The 17,696-nt window shown below is 34.0% G+C and overlaps 1 long non-coding RNA gene across 1 annotated transcript; it reads left to right on the top strand.

Annotated features, from left to right (window-relative positions):
* The first annotated feature begins 3,234 nt into the window (after window positions 1–3,234).
* LOC121228005 (uncharacterized) lies at window positions 3,235–3,422 on the top strand. The gene is made up of 2 exons (XR_005925540.1): window positions 3,235–3,279; window positions 3,374–3,422. It is a non-coding gene; the product is annotated as an uncharacterized lncRNA (long non-coding RNA).
* Window positions 3,423–17,696: the final 14,274 nt, after the last annotated feature.

Raw genomic sequence — 17,696 nt, forward strand, 5'->3', positions numbered from 1 at the left:
GTGGTTAGGACTGGTTCGGTTCGTAATGTCTGGGTGATGTTATGTCTGGTTCGGTTCGTCATATTGGGGTTCTCGATCAGTGGTTAGGACTAGTTTTGGGGATCATAGGAAGTTATTGGTTTTGGTTGTTATGGTTGTTTTCTTGCTCCACTTTGCGTGTTAGATAGGATTGATTCATTGAGCATGACTTTGGTTGCTTCGATAGCTCTCGCTGTTGTTTTAATTGTGGTTTGCTTTGCTGTTGCATTCATTAAGCTTATTGAAGGGAAGATAGAGGCTCCAAGGAGGAGCCTAGATTTTGGATTGAAAATGGCAATTTTGGATTTACTAGTAGTTATCCCTATTATGACTAATGCATATGTTTGCCATTTCAATGTTCAACCTATATACAATGAGCTCGAAGGTGATATTTTGACCAATTTTGATAGGAATCTGGGAATTCGTTTTAGCACTGCTTTGAATTATATTTGGTCTTCATTTGGTTCTGGTTTTCCCTGTTATTCACTTTTCTCTACGGCAAACTGTGGATAACTTGGTGTTTGAGGGATCAGCTCCTCTCACGGAGAGTAAAAAACGGTCTTTGGCATTAACAGTAATATTGTTAGTGCTTATATATATTTGATCTACTATGTTTCCAAATATATGGACAGCTTTGAAATTTACTGGAGCAACAACAGCTTACTGTCTTTTAATATGTATACAATGTAACTTACTGTCTTTTAATGGTATTGAGCTTGGTCCTATTTCTCCTGTTAATGTTATACCATATTGCTGGCTGTTTTTTTAATCATTTTATTTGTTTATTCCCACCTGTTATTATGCAATATAATTAATATTATACCAATCATTAAATATTGTTTATTTTTAGAACTCATTTGATTGTTTTGTCGACCAGAAACAGACTTTTGTTCTTCAAATACAATGAGTAGGGAAGTCTCTCGACATTATTAGAGATCAATCCCAAGCATCTCTAAATAAACCCTCAAGAAAACATTTCCATTTCAATCAAGGTAACATTTTTTTTCCTAACATTTATGTTTCTTTCAACATGTTTTTCCTTTTATGTTTTCAATGTTTAATTAACATTTAATTACATTCCTAAAGTTTTAATGTTTTTCCTAACATTTAATTAACATTTTAATTACATTCCTAAATTTTTAAGCTTATTTCATCCACTCTTTTTTGTGTTTTGTCTCGATTTGGCTTCCTTCGTTAAGTTTCCTGTAGAAGCTTACTTATCTTTTATTTTCAAGAAACAGATTTAGGTAATGGAAGATGTATGCCTGTGTGTTTGTGTCTCTATATATGTATGTATTTGGTACTAGATGAAAGCTTTATTCCAGTTTTGAAATATAGACCAAGTTTTGCATACATTGATCAATTTCTGGCTCTTTTCCTTTGAATACATGGTTCTCTTGATACTAAATACTTAGGTACTTTCTACATATTCTGTGATTCTTATTAGATAAGTTATATATCAACAGTTATGTTAGTTTCCATCAAGGCCTCTGTAAATATAAAGTTGGTATTCTGGTTAGGAGAAGTTAATGTTTATGGGTTTTGTGGAGTATGATTCTGCACATGCAAAGTTGGTTTGTTTCAATCTGTGCATTTTCATGTTTACATAATAATGGTGATTCCATTTTGGTTATTTAGATGTTATTTTGGTCTGTTTTCATGTTTCTATCCAACTTATGTGTTTAGTGTGGACTTAGATTGATTTAAGAGTTTATTGCTGTCTTGTTGCTCACGTTTTATATAATAAAATTGTTATATTTTGGTTATTTAGATGTTCTTTTGGTCTGTTTTTCATGTTTCTATCCAACTTATGTCTTTAGTGTGGACTTAGATTGATTTAAGAGTTTATTGCTGTCTTGTTGCTCACGTTTTATATTGTTCAGTTCCTCTATTCATTTTCTTTCAGTTATGTGAAGAAATTGGCTGTGCTTTGACTGCTTTCTTACCCATTTGTTTATTATTTTTTATTGTTTGAATTGGAATTGTCCTGGGGTAGTTCTGCATTTATTTGCCTGGTACTGAATGTTAAAAACTGCATTTACTGTTCTGCGTCCTGGAAAGGGACCTTTTCAGTTTTGAGCTTACTGGGCTGTTATTTGGTTTTTCAATCTCTGCAGTAAAACCAGGTTTATATGAATTTACAGTTTTATTGGCATTATGTACTATTTCACCATTCTTGAAATTATGTGAAGATTCTTTCTAAATTTCTCCTCGGCTGTCTCTAGAGTCTAGCCTAATATTGATTTTTCCTTTTCATGCATTTTGAATCAAATAAAAGAATTTTAGCATGCAAGAAAAAGACACCTTACTTGCTTGCGAGAGTAATTTTTCATGTTCTTTTGGGAACCTACACATTGGGTTGTTAACCTGTTCATGTCTAGTTCTGTGTCAATCATTTTATCCTCACTTGTTTCCTGTTGGATTCTTTTTAGTTTCATACCCTCCATACTACCAAAAAGGAAGTGCTCTGTGAGACAAAGTCAAAAGTTCTAAGATATTTTTTTCATTATATTGTTTGTGTTCACCAAACCTAGAACTTAATAAAAATGATGGTTGTGAAATTTTATAAATAATGTTCCTGAAATGTTGGTAATAAACCAAAAAAGAAGAGAATTGCCTGCCATGCTGAAAATTCTTGATGAGAGTCAAGAGAACAAGAGGTGGCTGTTGTCCTTAAACGAAATTGTTAGTATTGGAGTTTTTTCTTATGCTTTCTGTCTTTAGAATATTGATATTATTTCCTATGATGCTCTGATTCATGTGTGAGTGGGAATGAGCATGCTAGTATTTTCTTGTACTTATTCTGAAACCTGTTTTCAGATGTAGGATAATGTGTTCGATTTGGGCACTTTAGGAAAGTCAAGGTTTGAAGAAACAGGTGACTAGATTTGCTAATTGTGTTATGTGCCTTGTATTTACAATTTTTTGGCAGAGGTGGAAGTCATTTGTATGCTCATAAAAGATTTTGTATTTTTTTGCAGAAATGGTTTGAAAAGATGTGCAGTTTTGCCAGATTTTGCTGAGGGGTACAGCTTCATTTACTGCTTCCTGCTCCTCCTCCAAGTATTGGTTCAACTGAAGCTGCCATTTAATCTTCGAATTAAAATTTGGTACTGATATAGATAAAGTTTTTATATTTTCTTAAACTGAAATATATTTGGTGCTACTCTTATAATCTTACATCTGTTCTACGTACTATCGAGCACCTGAAACAATATTTGGTGCAACTAAATACACCACAGCCATTGACATTTGTTCTAGGTACGTACAGGCCGTTTAGTTGCTAATTTTTTTTCCTTATTTCTATGCATTTTCACTTTAAATTACTTAACAAATATTACTTTTTGGACTCCAGCCTCTGTTTGCTGGTGATAGTGGAGCAGACCAGGTACGTTTTATTAAGGTACGTTTTAAATATTTTAAAGATTCAAAGTATATAGGCTGGAAACCTGACCTTATAGTATTACTTATTTGAAGTATGAATAAGTATGAATTAATTTTATTACCATATATGTAGCTTGCTTGTCCATTATAATTACAACAATAGCTGACCTTCTCTCCAACCTTATTTTAAATATTTTAAAGATTCAAAGTATATAGGCTGAAAACCTGACGGGTTGCCTTATATCGAGCTGCAAGATATAATGGATCCTCCCTAGGTGTAACAACGCCACGTATGATGAATCTTAAAAAATTCAAAAAGACTTGAAAAAAGTTTACTATTGAATATTTATATAACCTTAATTTATTTCCAATTTACTTATAAAAATTAAACTACGATTCTTTTTTGATATTATTATATTCAAATTACTATTTTTTTATATTAATAATGTTTTATTTTAATATTTAATATTTTTAAATTTCTTTAAAAGTTATAACTACTTTTTATCAAAATTACAACAATAGCTGACCTTCTCTCCAACCTTATTTTAAATATTTTAAAGATTCAAAGTATATAGGCTGGAAACCTGACGGGTTGCCTTATATCGAGCTGCAAGATATAATGGATCCTTCCTAGGTGTAACAACGCCACGTATGATGAATCTTAAAAAATTCAAAAAGACTTGAAAAAAGTTCTATCGAGCTCATTTACTATTAAATATTTATATAACCTTAATTTATTTCCAATTTACTTATAAAATTAAACTACGATTCTTTTTTGATATTATTATATTCAAATTACTATTTTTTATATTAATAATGTTTTATTTTAATATTTAATATTTTTAAATTTCTTTAAAAGTTATAACTACTTTTTATCAAAATTACAACAATAGCTGACCTTCTCTCCAACCTTATTTTAAATATTTTAAAGATTCAAAGTACGTAGGCTGGAAACCTGACGGGTTGCCTTATATCGAGCTGCAAGATATAATGGATCCTCCCTAGGTGTAACAACGCCACGTATGATGAATCTTAAAAAATTCAAATGTTTCAATTTAATATGTCCCATCTAATATACAAATATTTAATAAAATATTTTATATAGTTTTTAACTTAAATTTAAATTATTATTGAAATATTCTCGTCCGTTTTATCACAAATATTATTCTCCGTTTTATTACAAATATTATCGTCCGTTTTACCATTTAAGTTAAACTTTTTATTCAAACTAAATCATAGCTTTTAAGCTAAATACGGATGTCCACACAGTGCTTTAATATGTACTTAAGAAAAGATGACTTGTAAAACATAAATTAAATTAAGTGTGGACTATTTTAACTGCACATGTGATTTGTCAAATAAAAACGAACGACATGTATATTATTTAATTAAAATAATTTTTATAAATATTATTTAATTAAATATTATTTAATCCCGCTACTTACCTGTAGATACTTGATATTTGATATGTATTATCCATGTGATTTTCCACATCGTGAAATAAAAAACTTACATAATACATAAATATATTTGATATCATAATTTACATAACTTATATAACATATATAACTTACATAACTTATATAACCTACATAACTTATATAACTTAGATAAATATATAACTTACATAACTTACATAATACTTAAATATATTTTATACCATAAATTACATAACTTACATAACTTTTATAACTTAGATAAATATATAATTTACATAAATATATATCATATCATAAATTACATAACTTACATAATACTTAAATATATATCGTATCATACATAACTAGTTTACAAAATTTACTTAACTTACATAATACATAAATCTATAGTTGAAAATCCTGCAACTTGCCTAAATTAGTTTATACCCATTAGAGACTTGATATTTACTATAATGATATGATTTAAATCAATTGAGAACATTTAAGTAACTGTAATATGTTGTCAACTTTAGATTTCAAGAACTACAAAATGGATAGGAGTTGGATGAAATTGTCAAGGGTAAGCAATGCCTATCAAAATGGAGTACAAAATTTTCTAAATTTTGCATTTCAAAATGCAAGCCAAGAGAATATGATTCTTTGCTCGTGTAAGAAGTGTGGCAACATCTACTGGCATTTTCGTGAAGTTGTCTACGAACATCTAATTGTTGATGGCTTTATTCGGGGGTATAAAAAATGGATTTTCCATGGAGAGTGTACATCTAGTGGAACTTCTTCAACGATTAATCTGACATATCCTGATACTGATTACCATCAGTATGTTAGACAATATGACATGGAAGATATGTTGCGGGATGCATTTAATATGCGTAGTCATGGTGAGCAATCGTTTCCACCTGACTTTATTATATCTGAGGATTGTAATATTGGTGGAAATGTTTTTTGCGAAACGGGAACAAGTGCACCTAATGAGGAGCCAAGTGAAGAAGCGGCTAAGTTCTACAATTTACTTAATAAAATGAATGAAGAACTTTACGAGGGATCAAAATATTCGAAATTGTCATTCTGCATTCGTCTATTTCATTTAAAATGTATGGGAGGGTGGACTGGAAACTCTTTTACAATGCTGCTAGAGTTTCTAAGAGAGATGTTTCCGTTTGCAAAAATTCCCCAGTCTTGTCAAGACATGAAGAGACTAATACAAGATTTGGGCCTTGGGTATGATAAAATTCATAGTTGCCCAAATGACTACATGTTGTACTGGGGTGATAAAAAAAACCAACAATCTTGTCATGTTTGCGGTAAGTCTCGTTGGATGAATAGTAATACAGAAGATGTGAATACGGATGAAGGTGGGGCACAGTTAAGAAAGAAGCCAGTCAAGGTCTTGCGATATTTTCCCCTGATACCAAGACTTCAAAGGCTTTTCATGTCCTCAAAGACAGCCGAATCTATGACGTGGCATAATGATCAACGGACCGATGATGGATTATTAAGACATCCTGCGGATTATTTAGCTTGGAAATCATTTGACAGTAAATTTCCAAGCTTTGCAAGCGATCCTCGGAATGTGAGGCTTGGGCTAGCAGCTAATGGCTTTAATCCATTTAAAATCATGAGTACTTCGTACAGTACTGGGCCTGTAGTGCTTGTTCCTTACAATTTGCCTCCATGGATTTGCATGAAGCAATCTTCATTTATTTTATCAATGATTATCCCTGGAGAGAAAGGTCCCGGAAATGATATTGACATCTATTTGCAGCCACTTATTGAAGAGTTAAAACAATTATGGTCGGGTGTTGAGACATATGATGGATTGAGAAAGGAGAACTTTAATTTACGTGCAGCTTTATTGTGGACAATTAATGATTTCCCGGCTTATGCTAATTTATCGGGTTGGAGTACTAAAGGACATTATGCCTGTCCTTGTTGTGCTGCGCAAACTTGTTCGAAGTGGTTGTATAATGGGAAGAAGTTCTCTTACATGGGCCATCGTCGATGGTTAGATGAAAATCATAAATTTAGATTTTAGAGGACTCTATTTGACGGTACTGAAGAGTACAGAGGAGCTCTTGAGCAGACCGTTGGATCTGAAATCTTGTTTATGTTAAAAGATATCAACTTTAGTTACGGGAAGATGAATCAACCACCTATCACGCAAACGAGGAGAAGATTGAGGGATGAATCTGATGATGAATCTGACGAAGAGGATGATCCTAATGAGGCGGAGTTGTGGAAGAAAAGGAGTATTTTTTTTTAGTTGCCTTATTGGGAGCACAACATTTTACGCCACAATCTTGATGTCATGCATATTGAGAAGAATGTCTGCGAGAACATAATTGGGACAATTTTAAATGTCGATGGAAAATCAAAAGACAATCTTCAGAGCCGACTTGATTTAGTTGACATGAGAATCCGGCGTGATCTTCATCCTCAAGTACTTCCGAATGGGAAATATCGGTTGCCGCCTTCTATTTTTTCAATGTCAAAGAAAGAGAAAGAAGTTTTCTGCATGGTGTTGAAGGATATAAAGGTCCCAGATGCGTATGCGTCAAATATATCTCGATGTGTGAGTTTCAAAGATAGAAGATTATATTCATTAAAATCACATGATTACCACATCTTGATGCAAGATTTACTCCCAATTGCTTTACGGTGCTGTATGTCAAAAAATGTAACGTCCTGTATAATTAAACTATCCAATATAATGAAAGCTATCTGTGGCAAAGTTTTGAATGTCGAAGAACTTGAGAAAGTACAGGATCGAGCGGCTTTGACTTTATGCAATTTAGAGAAGATCTTTCCACCTTCCTTCTTCACTATTATGGTGCACTTGGTAATCCATCTCCCTCACGAAGCAATCCTTGGTGGACCGGTTTTTTATCGATGGATGTATCCTATAGAAAGGTGCTAATTTATTTCTCAAGTATTCATTCATTCACCTCTATACATTTAGTTACAGCTTTTGATAAATATTGTATATCGTGTTTAGGTTCCTAAGCAAATTGAAGTCATATTGTCGCAATAAGCGTTATCCAGAAGGATCAATTGCTGAAGGCTACTTGGCAGAAGAGTGCATGACCTTCTGTTCTAGATATTTAGAAGATGCTGAAACACGATTGAATAGACCAAGTAGAAATGCTGGGCTCAATGATAATGACTTGGCCGAAACTTATTTATTTCAAAGTTATGGAGAACCAATCGGCAAAGTTGAAATTGTAGAATTAGATGATATATCGTGGATACAAGCACATCGATATGTACTTTTTAACCACGATTCAATTGAACCGTTGCGCAAGTAAGTTATAAAATTGTCTTACATATTCGTCGTTTTGATTTGTTTATCTTCTAACCAATTAAACTTGTTTTTAATATAGTGAGTACAAACAAATTTTGAGATCTCGTGCACGCTCTCGAAGATTACAACATCGAGAGATTAATAAGTTATTCATAGAATCTTTTCATGAATGGTTAAGTCAAACGGTATGTAACTAAAGTTAATAAGTTACATATAATCGCGAAATTTAGTTAATCAAATAAGAATGTTTTTACATAATACATTTTTAATTATTTAATTTACTTTCGATTCAATAGGTTTGGAGTGGGAAGGATGTCAATGACGAAGTTAAATGGCTTTCCCAAGGTCCGAACAGAGTAATAAAAAGATATAGTGCCTTCCTCATCAATGGATACAGATTTCATACAAAGTATCGCGAGAGAATGAGGAGAACTCAAAATTGTGGAGTTGTTGTTAATTCTTCAATTACAAGTTATGCTAGTGCTAGGGATAGTAATCCGGTTGAGGGTAATGTGGAGTATTACGGACTTCTTACCGACATTGTTGAGTTGGATTACTATGGCAGATGGAAATTATCTTATTTCGGTGTGATTGGGCAAATGTTAATACTGCTCGAGGAATTAAAAAAGATCAATTTGGGTTTACAATGGTGAATTTCTCTCGCTTGATTCACAGTGGACAACAATTGATGGACGAGCCATATGTATTTTCCTCTCAAGTGAAACAAGTTTTTTATTCGAAAGATCCAACTGATGAGGGTTGGTATGTTGTACTCCGGAACACCCCTAGAGACTTGTTTGACATGGGTAATGGAAGTAGAGATGACATCGTCGAAAGATCAGAAACATTACCTTTTCCAGAACAAAACTTAGATGAAAATATCCCTAGTACTAATACACAACATCAATGGGTTCGGCATGATGTGGATGAAGATATTTACGAATAATGATGTAGTAAGATTTTACAATTTTTTAATTATATGTAATATTATATTTTTAATCTTTGTCATGTTATATAATTTAACTATTTTATATGTACTACTATTGTTGTAATTTGTTACTAAAACTTTAATTATTTTATGTGTATTGCAGGAAAAATGCGTAGAAGCAGAGTACGAGATTTAAGTATTGTCCAGAATACTCCAAATTCGGAAGAAAGAAATAGTGAACAACAGACAGTTGTTGGATCTTCGAATGTGCCGGAGACACTTGATGAGCCTGAAGAATTTCAAAGTAATATTATGTTCATTTTACATGTGTTGACTTTTATTATTGAATTATTTGTTAATTTTACTATAATAATAGTATATCATTTTTCAGCTGAAAGTGGTGGGACGCGCAGAGTTCGAGGACGTACGCTACTTAGAGATTTATACGACTTAGATCCTGTTGAGCGTGTTAAAGTAAGTAGAAATACTCATGGTCAGCCTGTTGGATCTGAAGGCGACTTTTAGCAGGCTATTTGGGCATTTTAGCACGAAATGAAAATATGTTGCCCATCAACTACGAATCATGGCATCACATGCCTGATAGCAACAAAAATCAGGCTCTCGCTAATATTAAGGTAACAAAATGTGAATGCAATTTATAATACTTTGGTTTAAGTTTCATTTATATTTACATTCTAAACTTATGTTTTTTAGGAGAGATTTGCTTTAGAAGTCTCTGATGATTATATCAAGAAGGCATTAGGTAAAAGATGGAGAGACAATAAAAGAACTTTAAAGAAACAATATTTTAAGAAAGACATAAGCCTCGAGGAAAAACTGAGAAATGTTCCGCCAGGAATGCTGAGGTATCAATGGAAAGATGCGGTTAGATTTTGGAATTCAAAGAAAGGAGAGGTATTGCGTATTTCCAAACTCTTATATATAGTGTTTACTATATACGTAATAATAATTTTATTATGTAGGACCGTGAGCGAGTTGGAACAAGCAGCAGGCAAAAACAAAAATTCACGCACACGGCAGGGTCGAGAAGTTTTGCTTCTGTAGCTGAGGCCGAGGTATTATGAATTTATTAATTCTTTCAAATATTAATAACTTTTTATTATTAAATAATATTCTTACTACTATATTGTAGGAAGTCAAATCCGGACAAAAAGTTGGACGCCTTCAGCTTTTTGAGATTACGCATAAGAAGAAAGATGGATCTCCTATGACATCCGAAGCTGGAGAAATTATGGTATATTCACTTAATAATATTTGATTTATTCTAAATATTTATAATCTTTAATTATAATTGTTTAATTCAATTCATCATTAGTAGTTTTAAAAAATGTTAAGTTATGTTGCATTTCTTTTTATTATATATTTCGTTTCTAACTCTTTAATTGATTTTTTAGGAGAAACTAAAGGAGAAGAAGGCAGAATATGAAGCGATTGCTTCGAGTGATAGTTCTGTTAATCTTGAGAACATTGATAACAGAATTATCACTGAAGTTTTGGGTCCTGAAAGGTACGGTCGGGTTCGATTTCAAGGATCTGGTGTTACCTCGACCCAATATTTTGGATCCGGCTCCCAGCAATACATGCCTTCCGGAAGTCAAGCTCAAGCTGAAGTTCAGAGGTTAAGAGACTAGATAGCTCAGATGCAAGCGAACACGGTTGAGCAAATTGCCGAGGTTCAACGAAAATATGAAGAACTCCAGCAACAACTTAGAGCAGAGGCAGCAGAGAGGGAGGCAGCGGTTGCAGCGAAAGAGGCAGAGGCACGAGCGATGGTAGCAGAACAGAGCAAAAAGTACGATGACCTCCAGCTACAGCTTCAGCAGATGATGCATATGTTTCAACAATCGCAAAAGCCGCTGTCTTAGACATTAGCTTTCTTATTGTAAGAATGTTTTTAAGTTTTGTCACGTTTAACATTATTGTAAAAATATTTTAAATTATACTTTATTATTAATTATATCATATATCTTTAGTTAAATTTGAAGTATCATTTAGAATTAATATTTTTGGTTGTATTTTTTATGTTAAATTTACTGTTTTTGGCTGCATTTTATATTATATTTGTTGTATTTGGTTGGATTTTAATGCAGGAAGGGCTGGATATTGGTGAAAAAAAATATTACAAATCTGCCAAATTTAGCGGCGTTTGTAAAAAAAGGGCCGCTAAAAGCCTTGACGTTTAGCGGCGTTTTTCCCACAAACGCCGCTAAAAGCCTTGACCTATAGCGGCGCTTTTACCACAAACGCCGCTAAAAGCCTTGACCTTTAGCGGCGCTTTTCCCACAAACGCCGCTAAAAGCCTTGACCTTTAGCGGCGCTTTTCCCACAAACGCCGCTAAAAGCCTTGACTTTTAGCGGCGTTTTTTCCAATAAACGCCACAAAATTTTGTGGCGTTACATATAGCAGCGTTTTTTGCGGCGTTTTAGAAAGCGCCGCTAAAAGTTTTAGGGGCGCCTAAAAGAGCCGCTAAAGGCTAAAAAAAGCGCCGCTAAAAGTCTGTTTTCCTGTAGTGATTGGAGTGGCTAGTGATGATCTAACTTGGTTATCTTAAAAGTTATGTTTTGGTTATTACACAAATACTTATTGTGTGTTGGTTTGATGCAGTTATGTTAGCATATGGGTTTATATCCATTGATGCATGAGATAATACCACATGATTGATGACTAATTTTATATTATGTTGGATTGGTAGATATATGCTTGTGAGTTTTGGTGCAGGAAAATTGTAAGTTTTGGATAACAAATGAGGCTAGAAAATGGCTTCATTTTGTCCACACAGGCGTGTGTCTTAGCCATGTGTGACACACGGCTCGTCCAATGGGCATGTGGTCCAGTCGTGTGTCCCCTGCATCTTAAAAATGAGAAACAGAATGCTCAGAACTGGGCACACGGATAGAGACGACATGTGTCTCAGCCGTGTGGTTGACACGGCCTTGAACACAAGCGTGTTACACTGCTATGTGAAAACTGCACCTAAATTTCGAAAAAAAAATTCAACACATAGCCTAGCAAACGAGCGTGTGACTTGGCCCTGTGACTTCAATTTCTTCATGCCTTACAAGTTAGAGAGTTTCACGGGTTAGGGACACATGCATGTGTAGTCACACGGCCTGACCATACGGGCGTGTCCCTAGACCACACGGGCGTGTGGGTACTGTTCGTAACCAAAATTTTAAAATTTTGAGGAATATTTTATGAGATCCCAATTGAGTCTCGATTCATTTCTAATGTTCATATTAGGCTTCAAGGGTCCATTTAAGGGACATTATGATTGATATCTAAAAATGTTTATTAACTAGTATAAATTATTTGTGAATGTTCTGTAAACTCCGGTAATACTTTGTAACCCTGTTCTGGCAACGGATACACGTTGGTGGTGTTATAGGATTAGTAGATTTCTGTATACGAACAAGTAATGAGGTAAGTTCGTGTAACTAAATCGTGTTTATTTATATGCTTAAATTGAATGTTGTATGTATGAATTGTGTAAATGCTAGGAATGTGAAATTAAATACATGATCGATAAAGCTTGATAAATGTTGAGTTCTGTATGAATAATGAAATTTGATGGATACAGTATTTTCCCATATTGATTATAGTCCTGTATATGTTGCAAACAGACTACAGCTCGGATAAGCAATCCTATTATAAGCCCTCTCGAACGTCCTGTTATATAGTTCCTACGAGCATCCTAATTGGTAGTGATCCTGCATGTGTTGTACTCTACCGCAACTCTTTATGAGCGTCCTATTACATGATTCAATCAGTTGTGATGCAACATATATTGTAGACACAAACGCAGCTCTTCGTGAGTGTCCAGATATAGGCTCTTATGAGCTTCTTGATATGGCTCACTTGAATTTCTTGTTAAATGACTATTCGGTGCTCCCTGAATATAACTCTTCGAAGTTACATGTTAAGCTTTATGAGCTCCCTAATTAAAACTCTTATGAGTTTCCTGTTTAACCCGGATCAGCTTCCTGATTCATGGCTCACATGAGCATCCTGTTACATGGCTCAAGAGAGTGCTTCCTAATTATGTGCCCTAATGGGTACCCCTGTATACGAATTGACGGATTATTGTTTTGTACACCTTTAGTGTACTACTTGATTATCCGTCGAAATTTTAATGATTCAACGGATAAGACTCTTGAAATGAGAAACTATGAGTTAAGTGATTTATATCTCGAACAATTCTAAAACACTTGGAAATTTGTAGCGTGATGAGCTCATCTCTGTTTGCTTGAAATTTTATGTTATTTACATGACTAACATGTTGGGTGAATGCATGTGATTAGAAAATTGGCCAAAATGATTTGGATGCATGATTTGTATGTTTACTTTAAATGAATAAAGATGGTAAGTTAAATTCCTATTATACGTACTTACTAAGCATTAGATGCTTACTAGGTTTTCTTTCCTCTGTTTTATAGTACTCGAAAGCTTGTAAAGGTTAGAGAGTGGTTGGAGTATCAGCACACTATCTTCTAGCTTGTTTTGGTATAAATAGGAAACTTACTTTGGTATAATGGCATGTATAGACTAATGGTGACAAGTAAGGGTATGTAAATGTTTTGGCTATAATTAGCCATTGGAATGGCTAGTAATAACATATTTAACATATTGATGCATGAAGTTATATCATGCTTGGTATATGAGTATGTTTGGATTAGTAACTTACATATAATCACACTTGGGTAAGTATATGATTAGAAAAGGGTAAGGTAAATACTTGAAAGTGTGAGCAACATGTCATGTATAAAACTTGAATATTAGTTTGATTTATATGCCTTGAATTGGATGGTGAATTTATTGAATTGTTGATGTAGGTGCAAGGTAAAAAGGGTGAGAAATAAGGCTTGAAAAATAGCCTTATTCTGTCCATACAGGCAGACACACGAGCGTGTGTCTCAACCATGTGTGACACAAGGTCATACACATGGGCATGTGGTTTGGTACTGTGTCCCCTGCATCTTAAAAATTAGGGAACATAATGCTCATAATTGATCACACAGGCAGAGACACGGGCGTGTGTCTCAGCCGTGTGTGACATATGGCTTAGCACACAGGCTTGTGTCTTGGCCATGTGAAACCTATACTTAAATCTTAAAAATTAAAATTAACCACATAGCCTAACCCACGAGAGTGTAGCTGGCTGTGTGACCTAAGTCAAAGAGTTACACGGGTGAGGACATGGGCTGGGACACGGCTATGTGCCTTACATTGAATGCCCACACGACTTGGGACACGGGCGTGTCATTGGCCGTGTGAGCCATACGGTTTGGCCACACGAGCGTGTGTCCCCTGTACCTAAGAAAAATTTTAGGATTTTACGAAACATTTATTGTGTCTCGGTTTAGTCTCGATACAATTCTAATATGTATTTTGGGCCTTAAGGACCTATATACGGGACATTTTGATTGATTATGATTGCTTTTTGGAAAAAATAGTAAATGGCATAAATTAATTGTAATTGAACTATAAAATTCTATAATGCTCACTAGCCCTGTTCCAACAACAGATACAGGTTAAAGGTGTTAAACTAAAGTTGTTTTACTTTATTTCCCATCAACTACATCTCCCCCTCGATCTGATCCAGGCATTGACCATTTATAGTATAGTCATTTGGGTTGGCCCTTTCTTGAGGATTCTGTAAATAATGAGGTTGATAATTAGTATTTTTAATTTGTTTGTATTGTTACCTCCTCCTTTGTTTCCACCCAATCTCAAGTTTGGGTGTTCTCTCTAGCCAGTATTATAAGTGTTTGAATAGGGGTATTCTCCCCTATTCCCGACGTAGTTGAGATCCTCGGTGGATTATTAATTTAATGGAAGAGAGCTTTGTCTCCTTCATATATATATGACATATTCGATAAGGACTCTATGTGGTTGAGTCTATATTTGTAGATATCTATCATCCTCCTGGACAGCTTTTACATTGATGTTCTCTGGCCATAAGTGAATATTTCATTTGGCCATTGGTAGGAATTCTTTGCATATTTTCAATTAGGTCATACGACTCCTCGTATATCCTATTCATTAGGGCTTCTCCTGCTACTCCATTTAATCTTGAATTTGCATGTGAATCCAACCCATTATAGAACACCTGCAGCCTCAACCAATCAGGTAATCCATGGTGTGGGTATCTTTGTATTAGTGTTTTAAAATGCTCTCTCCTGTTAACTATTTAAATGTCGCAATCTCCCTCTTCAGTTAGACTATTTTGCTGATATGAAAGACAACGAGTTCGTTCCATGTCGTGATAGATCCTCGTGCCTGCGAGTCTAACCGAGTAAACGCATTATCAATTAAGGAAAAAGGGAACAATCGAAGATGAAGTGCATCATCAGTGACCTTGTTATATTTAAATGTATCACAAAGTTGAAGGAACCATTTTAACTGTTGATTTGGGACCTCTTTCATTATGCTTCTAAACTGCAAATTAGTTTGGATCATCTGACCATGGCTAGTTTTATCTCAATGTTATTAGTCGTGATGGTCGGCCTTGTGATGCTTCCTTAAACCATTTCTAGATTCGGTAGTACATAATCCCTCAGGGTTCTTTCTTTGCATGCTATACATATGTTTGTAGGTGGTAGTACATAATCTCGTGGTAAATTGCTTGCAGCAGGTGGTTGATCTTGCATCAACTATTGCTGCTGTTGCTGTCGACGATTCCAACAGATTATTTTCTCTAAATCAATGGCTAGCTCTCTCTCCTATGAGTCATACACTGAAATCAGAAAGAAAAAAGATAAATAAATAAAATATGTTGGAAAAAATAAAATAAGATTTATATATATAATTTATAAATTTCCTAATTATTCTATTAGAATTTAAAAATTAAAATCATCTCAGTAATGTTGCCTCCCCAGCAACGGTGCCATCAACTTGACTGCCTCTAAACATACTATGTCCAGAGTATGAATACTCAAACTAAAATATATGAAATATAGAGGTGGTGTCCGCAAGTATATGGGTCAGGTTGTAATATAGTATAAATACTCAAACTCTTTATGGATTTTGTGCTTCAATAAAATACAATTAAGGCTTATTTTAAACCTTTGTCTCTTGATTTTCTATTAATGTTCATCTTTTATATCAAGTTTTTTCTATTTTCGATATCCATGAGGAACTAACCCTTTACGGGGGATTAGTAATTAGAGGTATGATTTATTAATTGTTGTACAGGGTTTTCTTAGTGGGTTAGCTATTTGGGAGAGGAAGAACTTAAACCCTAGGCTTGACAACCCTAGGAAGTCATCTAGGTAGGAATTAAGCCAAACCTAGTATGACCTATTTGTGAACACCTTAACCCCAAACCAGTCTGGATTGTGATGTCGAGAGATAAGTAGTTATTGTTAACTCATTATTCTAGTGGAAGATCAAGAGATCCTGTTGGGGTAATGACTAGTTGATTAAATAGGGAACTCAAAGAAATAGTTAGTTATGATTACCGAAGTGAGCTAGTCACCCATGCTCAATCTGATTCAGTTTCCATAGCAAATTTCCCAAAGTTTTTCCATGTATATTATTTTATTATTTGGTTATAAAAATACAAAAAATCTTTCTTTATGTTTAGTCATAATATAATTTATTTAAAGTACTAATTAGCTTTATTTGTGTTGAGGTTAGGGTTAATTTTGTGCTCACTTCCCTTGGGTACGATCCTTGGAGTACTCACTTACTTTGTTGTAACTATATTACAACTTGACCCGTATACTTGTGGACACCACCTATTTGACATATTTGGTGCAGGATTTCTACTTTGGACGTTAGTACGTCCGGAGGTTGTCAAGTTATTAGCGTCGTTGTCAGGGAGGCAACGTCATTAGATTAATTTTAATTTTTGCATTCAATAGAAAAATTAAGAAAATTTTAAAGTATAGATATGATTTTTTTTCAGTTCATTTTATTTAGTTATTTTATTTATATTACTAACACTTTTCTTTCTTCAAGAGATCTTGCACACACCTTTAATAAGGAGGGGAAACCAGTAGTAGTAATTGCTAGAATTAATTCAATAGTGCCATGGACGACTTCGACTACACATTTTAGCTTCTATCAGCACTGCTGGATCGCCAGTATACTTTGAGGCACAGTAGAACAATAATTTCGATGATCATCAACCACAGATCCATGTACGAGGAATGAATCAGGTTGAAATAAGGTTGAAGATATACCCATTAAGATAAAAAAGGGATAATAATATTATTGGTTGCAATCTTTTACACGATGTCAATCCTAGTGACCATCTCCAGACGTACTAATGTCCAGAGTGTGAATACTACAATAAAAGATATATATATATATGAATGAGGTGATATCCACAAGTATACAGGTCCAGTTGTAATATAATTACAACGGAGTGAGTACTCCGAGGATCGTACCCAAGGGCGACTAGTACTAGATAAATTTTAATACAAACACCAAAAGGTCTAATTAGTACTTAAAATAGGTTATATTATTAAATATAAATAATAAGGATTTTTAGGGGTTTTAAAATATCAAAAAAGAAAAAATATCAAGAAATTGAAAAGTGAAATCGAACAAATGTAATTATGGATTATTAGCTCACTTCTATAATCTTCAATAACTACCGCTTTA

The sequence above is a fragment of the Gossypium hirsutum genome, chromosome A04, assembly GCF_007990345.1.
Source record: "Gossypium hirsutum isolate 1008001.06 chromosome A04, Gossypium_hirsutum_v2.1, whole genome shotgun sequence".
In the NCBI taxonomy this organism is placed as follows: Eukaryota; Viridiplantae; Streptophyta; class Magnoliopsida; order Malvales; family Malvaceae; genus Gossypium; species Gossypium hirsutum.